Source organism: Carassius auratus, chromosome 17 (assembly GCF_003368295.1).
Source record: "Carassius auratus strain Wakin chromosome 17, ASM336829v1, whole genome shotgun sequence".
Lineage (NCBI taxonomy): Eukaryota > Metazoa > Chordata > Actinopteri > Cypriniformes > Cyprinidae > Carassius > Carassius auratus.
In genome coordinates this window covers 25,431,776-25,448,445 of record NC_039259.1, presented here as the reverse complement: position 1 = coordinate 25,448,445, position 16,670 = coordinate 25,431,776, and the positions used below count along the sequence as shown (strand labels likewise).

The window sequence follows — 16,670 nt, the reverse complement described above, 5'->3', positions numbered from 1 at the left end:
CTATCAGAAATATATAGGTGTAAATATATTATATATATATATATATATATATATATATATATATATAAATAAATAAAATACAAACTTTTTCTTAATACTGTTATACAAAAACTTTTTTAATACTTCCAACACAAGCATGTATGTAAACATTACAGCGTTTAATAAGTCCCGGAGAACAGGAACGATCCAGGAAATCGCACAATGCAAAAATAAATCAAATGCACATCACTTCTATTCCTCTTTTCTGTCACCTCTGACACCCAAAGGCATACAAATAAAGAAAATCAGAGAAAAACAAACCCAGGCACAACACATGGATTGGAGTTTAGCTGTGCTGAAATGCGATCAGGGGTGTGTGACGGGTTTATGACGCCTCCAGTAATGGAGAAACAAGCAGAAAATGAATTCATGAGGGTTAAGCCTCTTTGCTAAAACACAACTCCTGCTGCTTCACGCTGTAAAGAGCTCCATCACAGAAGCATTCACGACAGCGTCATACTGCTGTATCTGCGGTGGGCGGCATTGCTCTCCTGTCTTTAGCTATGCTTCAGCAGTAATGCGTGACTGCCACATGACCGCAAACGGGAACAACTGGCAGCAGCGTCCCAGCAGACACCGGAGACATTCCTGGTGCACTTAGGATGACCTCATATCTCACATCGCTCCAAACATTCCCTCCGAGCATCTCAAAGTGAGACTTCTGCCTGTGCCATATCAATTATGTCCATCTGTTGAGTTTTGTTGTGCTTTTATTTTCACTGTCCCACTGGAGGAGGATAGAATGACATACTGAGGAGTCAGATGTTCATTTGCAGTGGTGTAAATTAAAGGGAGAGTGCATTTGAAAGCATTTCTTTGATGACCTTCTTGCACTGAAGACTTCATTGTGGAAAAGCTATAGAACTAGACACTCTTTTTGCATTCACAATGAATAGCCGCACAGACACAAAAGCACCATAAACTAGGCCATATGCCTCATCTGCTTAAGTCGTATGATAACTTTGAACTAGAAATGCATCCAAATTCACTTTCAGTGAATATCTTCACATATCTTGACATATCCATATACTCTCATTTCAGTTAATGAAAGATTTATGTCTCACAAATAGTTCACAAAAATGGACCTGGATGATTGGATTAGATAAATAACAATGAATAGTTTACCCCAACATGAAAATTTGATGAAAATGTACTCCGGTCATCCAAGATGTAAAGGAGTTTGTTCTTCAGCAGATTTGGATGCTGCATCAACAATAGATGCTCTGCAGAGAATGGGTGCCGTCAGAATTAGAGTCCAAACAGCTGATAAAAACTGGTGTTGTGTTCATACATCGATACAAGGATATATCCAGTGTAAACATAAAACATGTCATTAACTATATTGTACCGTGGTAAAGTTATGAGGGCCCTTCATAATGAAGAGGTCAGCTGCCTGCTCTGCTAATTGTTAGAAATGGCCCTATAGTATAAAGTGTTTAATAAGCAGATGTTTTACTTCATTTTTTTTAGGTGAAATTGTGTGCAGTCCCGTACTGTGGCCTCCCAATCGTAACTTTGTTGTTGATACACAGCCCAAATAAAAACATCCCAATAATCCACCACTAAGTAATCCACACCACTCCAGTCCATCAATTAATGTCTAATGTCTTCCATCAAAAACTGTGTGTTTGCCAGAAACAAATCCATCAAGATGTTCTTAACTTCAGATCATTGACGAATGATTCAAGAAGACATATCGCCTGAATCAAGAGAGAAATATGCACAGATCAAGCACAGCTTGCAAGCAAAATCAATATTTAATCAAATGTGACCCTGGACCACAAAACAAGTCATAAGGGTCAATTTTTTGTGAAATTGATCACCTGAAAGCTGAATAAATAGGCTCTGCATTTTAAGGAATATTTAGTTAGAATATCACAATATTTGGCAGAGATACAAATTTTTGAAAATCGGGAATCTGAGGGTGCAAAAAAAATAAAATATTGAGAAAATTGCACTTTTAAAGTTGTCCAAATGCAGTGTTTATCAATGCATAATACTAATCAAATATTACGTTTTAATATATTTACGGTAGGAAATTTACAAAATATCTTTACTAAACATGATCTTAATATCCTAATGATTTTTGGCATAAAATAAAAATCTATAATTTTGACCCATATGAATTGTTGGCTATTGCTATAAATATACCATAATGACTGGTGTTGTGGTCCAGGATCACATATGTGAGGGATTTTGATGGGAGAGGACAGCAGAGAAAGGACATTTTCACTGAATTATGGACTTGTATTTTGGCAAGACGCGTGGTGTGGATTACTTGTGGATTATTGTGATGTTTTTATCAGCTGTTTGGACTCTCATTCTGACGGCACCCATCCATTTATGTTTCAGGCTTTTTCAGAGCTTAAACAGAAAGTCACCATGAATAAAAAATCTTTAAAAATTAGAAAACAACAGAATACAGGTTTGGAATTTCATATTTTTGGGCGAAATGCTCCTTTAAGCAATGGATTTCACACGTCTTAACATGTGCAGTGACTCAAATTTACATAAAAACCTATAAACCTTGATTTACATTTATATGCATCTCTGCGCTGTGCATCCTCTAGACATTTTATCAAATGTAATTCCTTTTCTAATCAACAAAGCCACCAATCTACGGAACAGTGCGTGTAAAGCCAAGGGTGAAATTAGTGCCTTTACGAAGATGTGCAGATTCGCTACTGTAATTCTTTCCCCCGTTTCCTTGCAGCAAAGAAACCGGCAGCAAGGAAATTGGATGTTTACCATTCAAAAAAGATGTACATCTGGCTAATAATTTGAAATTTGGATGCTGAATAATACATTTCAGTGCTGGTAATAACAAACACTTTCAGAGCAGCAGATATGGGCGGGAGAAAGCTGCATTATGGATTAGCTTCATATGAATGCACTCTACTAAATATTTCAGGGCCACGTTCTCATCTGCAAAAAAAAAACAATTCGGTGAAAGCTCTCGGCATACGGCTATGTGGGAAATCAAGAGCACAAATATGCAAATCAAACTTGCAGGAATGCAAATATGTTTGTTTGTTTGTCTGCATCCTTTTTAAATTCATATATCATTTGATACATGAATCATTTTTGTTTGTTGTATTTAGAAAACAAAATGCATCTGCATAATAAAAACACTTCTCCCTCAAAACAAAACTCATGCAAATCGTGCAAAAAGAGCCTTACAATTAGTCAAACTTGCTGTTAAGTTAATGCACATTGCCTGTGATGGAGTCTTGGGAAACGGCTTTGTGCAAACAAGACCGAGCAGAGAATAACAGTCACACTTCACAATCTCGTACCGGACTGAGCTCCCCACAGGAACTATCATCAAACAAGCCCGAACCACTAATTTGACAAATAACTCAATGCAGTGACTAGCAAAGGCAAGGAGGAACATTCATTATGAGCACAAATTAAAATATTAATGCAACATATGCATGAGGTTTATTAAAACATGCATTAAAGCCTGACAACTGAGAGGTGACACATTTACCCTAGGGGTGTATGTACAGCCAAAATCTAATGTCACGCTAACCGCATATCAGTTTACTAGCTGCTAAAAATGAACCTTGGGCTGCAGAATGTGTTTGTATAAATTACAGCAGCGTTTTAAACACTAAAACATGTATTTTAGTTCACCTACAGTAACTTCAGAATAATGTTAATGAAATAGGTCTAGTGTTTTTTCCATGACTACGGTGAGGCGACACCATCATTGAACTATTATCATTTCAAAATGAAATATCATTGATGAAAAAAATAATCACACTAAAATGTAGTTTAAATAAATAAAAACTCTATATCCAAAATCACTTTATATTTTCATCAACCACAAAAAATATTTAAAAAACAATAATAATAATAATTTCCATTAGTTTAACCATTATGCAGCACGACTAATATTTGACTTTTTCACTGACTAAAACTAAAATAATATTCCCAAAATTCAGGACAGGCTGACTAAATATGATTAAAACTAAAACGGACATTTAACAAAGGGCTAAGACTAAAAAAGCTGACAATATTAAAACTATTCCACAACAAATCCTTTAGATGGAACATTATTCAGAACAGAAAAGGGACGAAATATTTTGAAAAAGTATAAAATAAACAAATGATATTGGCTTGCATTATAAAACCAATTAGCTAAGCCTAAACAAATTTATTTCAAGCGAAACTGAATCTGGTGTCAACTTATGCAAAAGTACTTCTCTCGTTCAGCACCAATCCAAATGTTTTGTATGCTTATATTCTGTCAAATATGGAACTCCATAATATGACAAAGAACAATTATCAGTGCATAAAATCAAACTCATGAATCCATCACGTTTTAAGAGGTTTTTATGCATCAATTTTGATTATACTGCTGTCTGTGGGCAGAAACGAATCATATAAAACACCCTGACCTTCATCTTTCCAACAGTATCTCGTGTGACCTCCACTGACTTCACTCCTATTAGTTCTCAATGCATCCTTAAACATTTCATAGCCATGCTGCGTGACGGTAAATTGCCAACTTGCACTGAAAATAATGACTTCAAGTCATTTCTGCCCACTGATCTTCTGCGATATAAACGCTATAGCGGTGTTGTTTCACAGCAGGCTGCGTACAGTCATCCCACCCCAGACTAATATATTCGGTGTCTCTTTTAGTCTTCAGGATGGTGTATGATGATGCAGGACAGCAGCAGGGAAGGAAGGAAAGAGAAGAGCATCATTTGGCTTCCTGGCCGCAGTCTCCCGTCAGCAGCACCTGCACCGCCGGACACCCGGTGAAGCTGAATTATTACAATGTCAGCTCTAATCAACACTGTAGTCAGCAGTGAGATTGTGCAGCGCTGCAGTTGTGTAGGAGTGGTGTCCCGGTCAGCCCACTGACCACTGCAAACACTGGGGGCGGGGGGTTATATATTTTAAATGATTTTTATACTAGTTTGGAATCATTAAGATGTTTTAATGTTTTAAAAGAAGACTTTTCTGCTCACCAAGGCTGCATTTATTTGATTAAAAATCCAGGAAAAATACTAATATTGGGAAAACTTATTACAATTTAAAATAACTCTTTTCTATGTGAATATATTTCAAAGTATAATTTATTCCTGTGATGAAAAGCTGCATTTTCGGCAGTCTTAGGTGTCTCATGATGCTTCAGAAATTATTCACATTTTTGGAACATTTCTTATTATTTTCAATGTTGGAAACTGCCTCTCTGCTTCATATTTTTGTGGAAACTGTGGAAAATTGTCTTTGTCTGAATACCTCTCAGATTACCGATGTTCCTTTAAAACCAGCCAGAAATGTAATGTACATAAACTCCTAATCACTAAAATGACACTCTTTGTGCATGTTTTGTAATAGTTGCGCAGGACTCTTGGTTTGTTCAGAGAAGTAAAGAAATAATCCTACACACATCCTCTAAGCTATTTGGCTTCCCAGCATGCTCAGCACATTTGATTTCTTCTCAACCGCAGTGATATTGCGATCCAGTTTCGTCACTTTGACAACAGAAACTCATAAAACTTATGCAAACACTGATGCTGGAGGAGGAAACATGAGATTTGGGGAACAGAGTCTGTTATGCGACGAGTAACATTATTAAATCTTGCTTAAGTGCTAAATATCTTACACAAAGTGCAAAAGGTTAAATAAACGCATGATCGCATAAATACAGTCCAGTGTCCCTTTTCATTCAATTGCTACACCCACTAACGCTTAATTCAAAATTGAGACGTCACTCTTTATTAACTTCATCAATTTGCATATTACTTTTAAGTTTGACTTGAATTCACGCACCGAGTAACGGCACACCAGTCTCATATTAGTCTGCAGTGTTTTTAACGTTGAAAGATGTAGGAAACATTCATTCTAACTGAACGCAGACGGCAGTGGTTTTAAGCACAATCCAGAACAGTCGCACTAGTTTAAGACTGAAAATGCTGCTGAAAAACCTTCATGATCAAAGTCGCGTCAGTGTGCAGTGACGTCTGAGATCTCTATATGACCAGAATCTATTGAAACGATGCCAGTCCTCCAGCTGTGCTGCCACAGGCGTTTAACCCCGCGCGGGGAAACCAGAGACGACAGGACGGAGCTGTCTCTCTGCATTCCCATCTAACCACCCATAACACACCTTCACCTCCATCTAACTGCATCCAACATCTCATTCTCATGTGATTTTAACACGAGCTGACTTTATATTAGTCCAGTCAAAGAATAAATGTCACTGGAAATATTCATCAGCTAATATTGGAGATGGACTCCTTTGAATTTATGGAGATGAGTTTTAAATATGCAATGTATTTAGCTTTTTTTTATGCAATCTACTAAATGCATTTATTTTAAATGTTCAATTTTAAATGACATTTTCGAAATCTAATCATAAGGTGTGTGCTTTTGAGGGCTGGCAATATTTAATAATATTTATTGTAAATATAAATACATTGTTTAAATATATCTATATTTGTATATATAATTAATACATTTTATGTAATACATTTTATTTAATAATCACAAAACAATAAAGGGATTAAGTAATAAAATACATAAATTAAACAGCACATTTTATCTGGCCAAGATACATTAGTTTAGTTTAGATAGATCAGTTTGCGAACATGTCTTAATTATCTTTAATTAAACTTGCTGTTATTTATGCCTTGCATAAAATATTTTAATCTACTTGAAATTAGGGTTTCCAAAAATGGGATTCAGTGTTTAATAATTAATTAATTTAATAATTGAACAGCTAATAATAAAATAATACAAATGAAAAATAGAGATAAATCAATAAAAAAACTAAAACTAAAACTATGAAATGTGAATAAGAAAAATATTTATATAAATATTCAATATTTTATTTGTGACCATTAACCGATATCAAAGAACCACAACCATGCAAAAGTGTTGTTAATTATTAAAACATTCATTTAAAATTACTAATAAATTTGGACTTTAAGTAAAGGGCTTAGATAATCAAAAAAAAAAAAAAACAGAGAAATCCTGCTTTACACACAGTTTTACATTCAACCGTCCCTGAGTTGAATATAATATTGTCAAAAAGCTGGACAATAAATACCCAGCCTCAAAGCAACACAAGTGCTTTTAAAAACAATCTCTCATTCCACTGTGTCAAAAGCAGAGAGTCAGAGTGAGAACGCTTTCAAGCACTTAAACAGGAAGCCGATTTCCCAAACCATTTTAAATATTTCATTAGGAATTCATGTTGCTTCATGCATGGTTAGCAGCCTCGACTCACGGAGAGGTCAGACAGAGTGCAGCACACGACAGGTTATGAGCCCAGTTCACTGACGGGGCACTTCACGCTCACTGCTGTAACCCTTTCACCACCGACAACCAGCACATATTGAAAGCTTTTCTGGAATAAAGAACATGCCTGCTGTTAATTAAACATCTTATCCTGGCAGAGGTGTTAAATATGACATTAAACGTTGAATCAAAAAGTCACTCATGTTGTGCAAGTCCTAACAGTGCTCTTTAGCCTAGACTATATTCATAGTGGTTGCATTTGAAACAAAACATGAACGTTATGGATGCATCTGCATGGATTCTCACACAGAATATTGAATCTGTCAGAACTTTAAAAAAAAAAAAATAAGGGTCATTTTTAGGTATGTTTAAGGCAAAGGCATTAAGAAACAAAGGAAGGAATGGATTTATTGATCATAGGTGTTCGTTAATGAATTCATTTTTTCCCACTGATGTCAAAATATCAATGCAAGTAAAGAATTTTATCAGATTACATATCTTTAACCTCAACAAACTGTAACCGCTACATGACTAAATTAAATAAAACTGGCTCCTATAGCTTAACTTATGCTCTACAGTTAAATAACAAACAATACAAAAATAAATCGAACTATAATATTCTCTACAGCGGCTGCATCTGTATCCACAGTCACATAATGCTGCTTCCAAACAAACACATTTACACAGTTACTCACAGCAAACAATCCATTCAAGCTTTGTTTTCAAATGAAGTTTACTCACTAGCAAATGTGAGTCATGTTTTTGACAAGCATTTCTGAAAATGTGTGTCCTTCCCATGATGCACCAAGCCAGAAAAAAGGCTTTTTTACTGCATCATGCATCTGCAAAGTAAATAAAGATGAATCAACAGATGAATATCAGTGGATCACTGCATTTGTTCATTTCACTTATTAAACATCAAACCGAGTGGTCTGGTCTGTTATATTCAGACAAATTCAATTAATCCGTATGCTGCACAAGATCTGGAAGTAAATTGGCTCTGCAAGCAAACTTAAGTCCTTCATTTTCAGATGAGTAAACAAAAGCGCAAGCGCCACCATCGATTTTCATTCACAACTGGCCTATTTAATGCACCACTGCAGCCGTGCACACAGTCCAGACGCTGTCAGCAACCTCTGAATGACTTCAAGACGCTGGTCTGTTCAGCACAACGCTGGAAATAAAATAGTGCAAAGTCTGCCTTGAAATAAGGGGAAAAGATGCATCAAAAATGATTCGGTCATCGTTTCTTCACCCTCATGTCACTCCAAACCTGCAGGACATTCGTTCCTCCGTAGAAGATTTTCATAGAAGTTCAAAAGTACATCATAAACATAGTGATCTTTGTTTTCTCATGTATGGACTAGATGTATGATACTTTTGCATCTCAGACTGAGTGATTTTGTTGTTAAAGAAAAAGATGAAACGGGTTTGGAACAACACGAGTGACAGAATTGTGTATTTCTGGACGAACTACTCATACAACAATGAATGCAGGACACAGTACCTTGAGCGAGGAGCTTTCCATTCAATCTTCTGCGGAATAAAGTTAGAAACGGCTCCTTCCACAAAGGCCATCTTATAAGGAGCTCGCACGACCCAGTTCTAGGAGGGTGCTTCAATAACATTAGCAAAAAGCAATTAACCTTTAGCCGGCAGCTCCTTCAAGTGAACAGGGTGCAAATATGATCCTTTATTCACACTGATTACATGTACTATAATAGACAAGCATCTGAAATACTGACCTGGAAAACCCACGTATAAACTCTCTGAGACAACCTGGCTTTACCAACTTTGTTTTCTGATAGAAAAACACTCCTTGATCTCAAAGATGACTACTTAGGGGGAACAAATTATAATATATACCAGTCTAAGGTTGTTTATGCTGATTAGGCTGATATTTAGCTGGTCTAACTTTATCTAAAACCAGCAAAACAGACCAGTTTGGCCAATGTAGGAGACCGGACAAACACTTTAGGTTAGCTTCAGCTATTTTACAGCAGGGCTACTAGATTACATATGCAAATATGACTTTTTGTTCACTTGTAAAATAGCTTATTTTTCCCTCTTCTGAAGCAAAATGAAAAATCTATCCATAATAATGTATTATCTAATATATAAATGACTTTGTGGTGCCGTTCACTTTGTAAATACAATGATTCTGCTTTGACTTAAAGGCAGCATCATGTTCTTTCATCGTTCAGTTTCAATTCCAATGAAACAGCAGAACCAGATAATCAAGCACCGCAGGTCTGCTTGAAAATTACAGGTGGACTTTTAGAGGCCTGAAACTCAGCAGGAAAGATTTCCAGGAGATGGATTGGACGCGTCTTATCTGAAAGAAACATCCACTTCACCGTGATTCCTATTTTCTGAATGTAAAAGAACAGCTTGCATGCAGGTGCAATTTTAGCATATCAAAAAATACTGGCCATCTCAGGAGATGAACGAGGTTACTGGAGGTTAAACAGGAGATTTCCTCAATCAATGTTCAAGCTCTTTAAAAACTGAAACAACAAGAAACGGCCACTGAATATTAATAAAGACATTAGCTAGTCAAACGCAGCTCTCAACAAAAGCACTGAGATATAGGCTTTGGATGTTTCAAATCACCCCAAAACCTAGATGATGTAAGAAATAAATACAGAAGACATCAAATGGAAGCTGGATATCAATTTTAATTAATTTAGCCATTAACACCTAATTAATTTGTGTTAGTATCATCATTAGCATATGAATGAGGTGTCTTTAGCACGGTGATTCATAACCTTGGCCTGGTAACTCAAATAGCATGGGTTCAAATCTCATAGGCTTAAACATTCATATGTTGAATATTTATTAATAATTATTATTTTCATGCATAATATTATGTTATGACCTCAAAACACTTTAATCATACTGCATGATTTGTAAATTAATTTATTTTGGTGTTTGCATCACATAACCAGCTCTTGGCTGTTCTGACATAGTAAACTTGCTTGTAAGCTCACCTGGTACAGCATTGCAATCGCAATGTGGAGCATTTACAGTCACAAAAAATAGCATAAAAACTTGCAAGACGAAATTGCAGGGTTATTTCATTACAAGTTTATAGCTCATGTTTGCTTTTGTTATCGCTGTTGATTAGGTTTAGCGTATCTAGGACGTTATTTTCAAATGCAACAGAGCATTTACCTTTTAGGGCCACTTACTGGACATTTAATTTCCAAACTGCTGAGATACCTACAACAACCAACCTAATGAAATATTGCTAGATTACGGTTCATGTGTTTCAGATAAAACCGAACATGCTTTTAGCACCATTTATTGGACATCTGGGTCTCAAAACCTGCAAGAAGCAACCCAATATCATTGTGCAGAAACGTTGTCACATGCACTTATTTAAATGCACAGCATTTTCCCAATCAGAATAAATACTTGCAAGTTATAGCAGACACTGGATTATGCAAATTTGGGTTTTATGTGTTTATTTAATACATAAACAACTGATTAATTAGATTGGCAACAAAAATAACTATATTGAGACTCTATTACAACCATATAAAATTACTCACACCGTGTTAAACATGCATTAATATTGTATTAGAATTCCTAATGTTGCAGTGACAAACTAATTTTCCGAATCCGATGCACTGCTGACACTGCAGATCTCACGCTTTTCCACACACAAGCAACTTGGGTTTTCCCTTTAATCTCCATCTATACATCCTGACATGTGCCAATTAAGTTGTCTGAATGTAAGAGGCAAAGGAACAGGCTCCTCCGAGACCGTCACACAGCGGGGATCTCAGCGTGAGATCTCAGCCACAACACCATCCTCAAAGAACCCCATCCATCATCTTCATAAAGACCTCGAGAGCACAAACCACCAGTGACGAATCACAGCCACAGCATATTCAAGGAATGTTCCTGGGTTTAATACAACTTAAACTGTGTGGACAACATCTGTGCAGAAAATAAGTTTAACTGCTGCCTCTGTTTGATTTCTAATCATAATAATCTTCAACATGAAATCACTAAAGCACTGATACAGGACAAACGTCTTGCTCAATTTCAAAACTACTCACCACACAGTGTCTCTGATCGATGCACATCATATAAGACAGTCGTGTGCTGTTCTCCTCTACATCACACGCCACCTGTTAAAGAAATGAGAAATGTCCATCATGAATAAGTCATTAATTCAGATGATTTTAGAGAGCACTGCTCAGAGGACATAGGGACACTTTACATGGTTTTCAAAGTCAAGTCAGCATGAACCTGTTTTTAACGACCTCTCAAAGACAATAAATCAGTTCTGTAGTCATAAACGATTTCCAGAGCAGCAGCATCAACTGTTATTAACACAGTGTGCATAAACACATGAAACCTTTATGAAAGAAGCAATAAGTGAATTTTTTTTAAGACAAATAAAATAATGTATAATGTAATTAAAAATGGTATGACCCACAAAATTACCACCAAATTTTCATTAGTGTAAATAAAAGTTCAAATAAAAATACATTAATAAAATCATTAAAATATTACAAAAAATTCCACCAAAATATACACGTTATATATTTTATATGACATGTTATATATTATATATGACCCTGGACCTAATTTTTTTTAATTTATTGGTTTGTTAGGATAGGACCATATTTGTCCTGAGATACAACTATTGGAAAATCTGGAATCTGAGGGTGCAAAAAAAAAAAAAATCAATCAATCAATTTTTCAAAATGAAATGCAATGCATATTACTTATCAAAAATTTAGTTTCGATATATATTTATGGTAGGAAATTTACGAAATATCTTCATGGAACATGAACTTTACTTATATATATATGTGTGTGTGTGTGTGTGTGTGTGTGTGTGTGTGTGTGTGTGTGTGTGTGTGTGTGTAAATTAAGAACTTTTTTCTGAGGTAAAATGTCATTAATTGCAATGAAAATGTCACGATGCAACAAAAAAAAAACATAATGCATTTATGTGGTTTTTGTTGTGAAATATGCATCAAACAGGTTTGGTTAGATTCACCCATCTCTTCTGAACTCCGTTCAAACTCGGATGAGTGTAGAGTCACTCGTTCATGTGCTGCATCTCTGCACAAGTTCTGTTCTGCGCTCTGTGTGAAATCTGGGCTGGATCTGTAGATCTCCAACACTTACTGAAGCCTAAAGACCTAAAGACCAGACTCAACATGACTACAGCGCTCAGTTAATGTCCTCTCCAAGACAGTCTCATTCTTCTCCCCGTCTAGTCACAACAGAGCTGAAGGTCTGGCAGCAACTTTACCCATCTGTGTGATTTTACAAACCACAGCTCATTGTGGCAAATGTACATTTGTTCTTGAAAGCATTAGATATAACAGATAAGCAAACGTTTCATCAAACTCATCTGTGTAATTAGACTTTTGACTTAGTTTTAGAAGTGACTGAGAGTGTTAAGTGGCAATTAGTGGCACAGTATAATATTTACATATAAAAAAAATGTTTAGCAAATATTTAAGGATGATTTCACGTTCTATTTTCATCTGAACAACGGTCACTGAACGGTGAGTCTAAAGCATCAATAACTCATCACAGCACTAACCAGTAAAACCAGAGCTTATCACCTGAACAATCAATTGATAGTTTTCCGCTAAATGAATCAGATCAGCCCTGAAACACACTAATACTACGGTCTCTTAAAGCATCTTGATTTAACAAACAGAAACACTAAAACTCCTAAAAATTTTGCCAGCAGTTCAAATCAACTCTATGGGTCTGTATATCTACACAAATACAAAAAATCACAAACAGATCGTGAATAGAGTGAGACTTCATCCTCCTCAAACCATCACAAATCACAACACTGTGAAAAAAAGTATTCTTTAGGTTACCATTGAGGTGAAATTAAATGTATTCAATTTTTATCTGATTTAAATTTGCTTTATATATTTTATTCATTTCGACTTACTGTTGTACATCACGGTATGTGTTGTGCACTTGTGGCTCTATGTTTATGTATTTAGCAGACACTATTTTATACAATAAAATGTACAAATATACAAATAAACAATAAAATGTTTGACATAGACATCTATATCACATTGTGTCTGTAATATCTGTCAATCTTATATCCTCTCATGTAAACTTGAACAAGTAAAGATTAAAAACAAAATATAATGTATAGGTGTATTAACCAAACATTTTAATCTCAATAAACCAAAAATTATCAACTCAGTGATATTGCAAAACATGAATCAAAATCATCTGCACGCGACTTAAGTGTTAAATAGATGCACATGCAGCATTAAATACTTAATACTGACCATTTAAATAAAAATCTGATGTCAGTAATTTTCTTTTAACAAATAATAACAACTAACTATATAGCAACATGAAAACAGCATAGACAAATATTAATTGCAACATTTCTGAAAGCAGTTTTGAAGGTTGCACACCTGTAACAGTCTATTGAAAGTGAAAAGTGGCGTCTCCAGTGACTCTTTTCCTAAATTTAGGAGGACAGAAGCAGCGTGCAACACTAATGTCCTGCCAAAACGTGCTGCTCCAGATCGGAGCACCTGACTTATGCAATCTATAGAGGAAATCTGCTGCTGGTCCATTAGTCTCTCCTCGTGAAACACATGCAGAATCACAGCGCTGTATCGCTGGTTAATTCCAGCAGAGCTAGTTTGTAAAGCAGTCTGATGCTGATCTCCAGCTTTTACCTTCAGATGAAGCTGCGCGCGTTTCTTTCATTGTGTGAGAATCCCTCGCGCTGCTGTCAGTGATGATGCTGAACGCTCGTGCACGCGGTGATGGGAAGATGAGGAGGAGGAGGAGGATGCTGGTCTCTTTAGCGCGCGCGAGAGAGAGAGAGAGAGTGTGTGTGTGTGTGTGTGTGTGTTTGGAGAGTCAGTGCGCTCTGACTGCCTCCGGTGCGTGTGTGTGTGTGTGTGTGTGTGTAACAGTCCTCCTGCTCCTCCCCTTTAACTATATTATTACTAAACACACAGCGCCACCTGTCGAGAGAGAGAGAGAGAGACGGGGGTTGCCGGTGCATCAAGTTTCAATGCAAATGACAGTCCAGATGAGGGATTTGCATTCAAATATCGGACGACCCCCCTCTACCGTTGTCAAGCGACGAATAGGGGGTACCCTCAACGTTGCTTATGGGCGTGAGGGGGAAATGACCAAACGGGAGTATGTGACGAATAGGGGTGAGACTGTGTTGGATTTTGCTGAGTTAGATGTGTTCCAACAACATTTTACTCCAAAAATGTATTCTTGAACATATCCCTACACTTAAACCTAACCTTAACCATGAGTAATCCCTAAAATCAGAGGAAATGATAGATTAATGACACTGATGTACAAGCACCAAACACTGATTTTAAGTATAAACTTATATATATATATATAACACACACACAAACACACACACATACAGTACATCCATAAATTACAAAAACATATCAAAATAAGTAAAGTGTTACAGTTTAGAATGTATAAAAATTAAAATTCTAAATATTAGTAAAAACTATAATAATGATATTAAAGTAACACTGATGCAAGCTCATCAGTTTATATATATACAAGAATATATATATATATATATATATATATATATATACAATAGGCTACTTTGATGCAGTGCTTGTTATTTTATTCCTTGTGTATTATAACACTAGCACTTTTAAAAATGCTGGAAATTAAGCAAGCAAAAGCAATTTCAATGCTGGAACAGACTGTTGCAGATATTTGTTTGAAAATTAGATTAGATTAGATTAGATTAGATTAGATTAGATTAGATTAGATTAGATTAGATTAGATTAGATTAAATTAGATTAGATTAGAATCACGCAGCGGAACTTTCTAATAAAATATCAAAATCAGATGATAATCTGGCACTGGCCAATGTTAAACTCATACTGACACCTACCGGCGTGCACAAGCGTCGAACAGAAATAAAGGTTTACAGTAGCCTGACAGACGCAAGTGTTCGGAGGCAGTGTGTTAAACGTGACTGAAACAACGAGAGGTTTTTATTTTTTAAGGTGCGAAAAAATCGTTCTATGTGTGCAATGACCTTTAAATCACAGTTTGCATAAATTCGATCATACAACCTATGTAGCTCAGGACTTCTCATCTTTTTGAGTTCATATTTGAATAATCTGACTAGATTTCATTTCAATAATAGCAATACTTCAAATATCACGTTATTAATAAATATTAATTTATGTCTATATTAAATAAATGTCTAAATAATTCAAATCATTTAATTTAATTCAACACCAACATTTCTAAATCTTATAATCAATAATAATTGTTACATTACTCTTATATAAGTGTTATATAACTGCAGACCCACACTAAATGAACACAGGGAAAAAAATAGAAAATAAAATGTTATTGACTGAATATGACAAATTGATGACAGTTAATTATATGGTTAGTGATACATTTCTATTAGATGACAAAGTTTTAAGAAACAACAGGTTAATATCAGCCATATTTAGCTAGTATACAAGCTGATTATTGAATGTATTCAAGCAACTATGAGAGATTCCCAAACTCTCCTGATCACTGAGTCTCTAAAACACTAAATCTGACATGAGTTTGATCCACATCTTCAACTCTATTGAACTATCGGTTTGACTGTGACTGAAAAACAGACAGTTGAGGATGAGTGATCAGAAAGAGCTTCCACATTAGTGATGAAGTGTGTTTAGAAGATGAGCTCTGAGCTGTTTCCTGTGAGAAAATAAATCTTCCTCCAGGTGGCGCTCATAGACTATAAAAAGAAGAAAAAAAAACTCCTGTTGGGCGACATTCAAATGTCTTTATAAAAACACATTAGAAGTCTGTAGTGTGTATAATTTAGACTGTACTCAGTGTGTTTCAGTATACACACTGAAATTAAGATAAGAAGAGAGAAAGCGTTTTCCAGATACAGTCCTACTTTCTTAGAGCGATCTGAAGGGACTGATATATTTCTGCTCTTATTATTGTGTGTGACAAAGAAACTGTCAGTAGAACAGTTCAGACTCCAGGACTTTTCACTGTATGCAAACTTACAGTCATTCCTCCATTCTTTCCTATGGATTCCTGCATACGTCACTGATATACAAAGATTCCCACTCAATTCAGCCTGAGCCTCCCAGTAACAGGGTCCAGACAGACTCTCTCTACACAGAACTTGAAGACATTCATCAAATCTCTCTGGATGATCCGGATATGGCTTCTTCCCTCTCACATACGCTGCCTTTCTGTTCCTCTCAGACAGAACGAGATGAGTGTTTGCTGTGTTTGGATCCAGTGTGAGATCACATGCATCTGAACGCAAAACGAGAAATCATAATATTTATTACACAACAAAACGACAATCAGGATGTGTTTGA

The 16,670-nt window shown here is 35.8% G+C and overlaps 1 protein-coding gene across 1 annotated transcript in view; it reads right to left on the bottom strand.

Moving 5' to 3' along the window:
* The window catches only part of LOC113117741 (kelch-like protein 29), a 114,340-nt gene extending 100,196 nt beyond the window's left edge, over nt 1–14,144 (bottom strand). Inside the window, exons 1-2 of the mRNA XM_026286642.1 lie at nt 13,998–14,144; nt 11,367–11,438 (exon numbers count right to left, since the gene is read on the bottom strand). The gene's annotated coding sequence lies outside the window, so the exon portion shown is untranslated. The remainder of the gene's footprint in view (nt 1–11,366; nt 11,439–13,997) is intronic.
* Between the last annotated feature and the right edge of the window lie 2,526 nt (nt 14,145–16,670).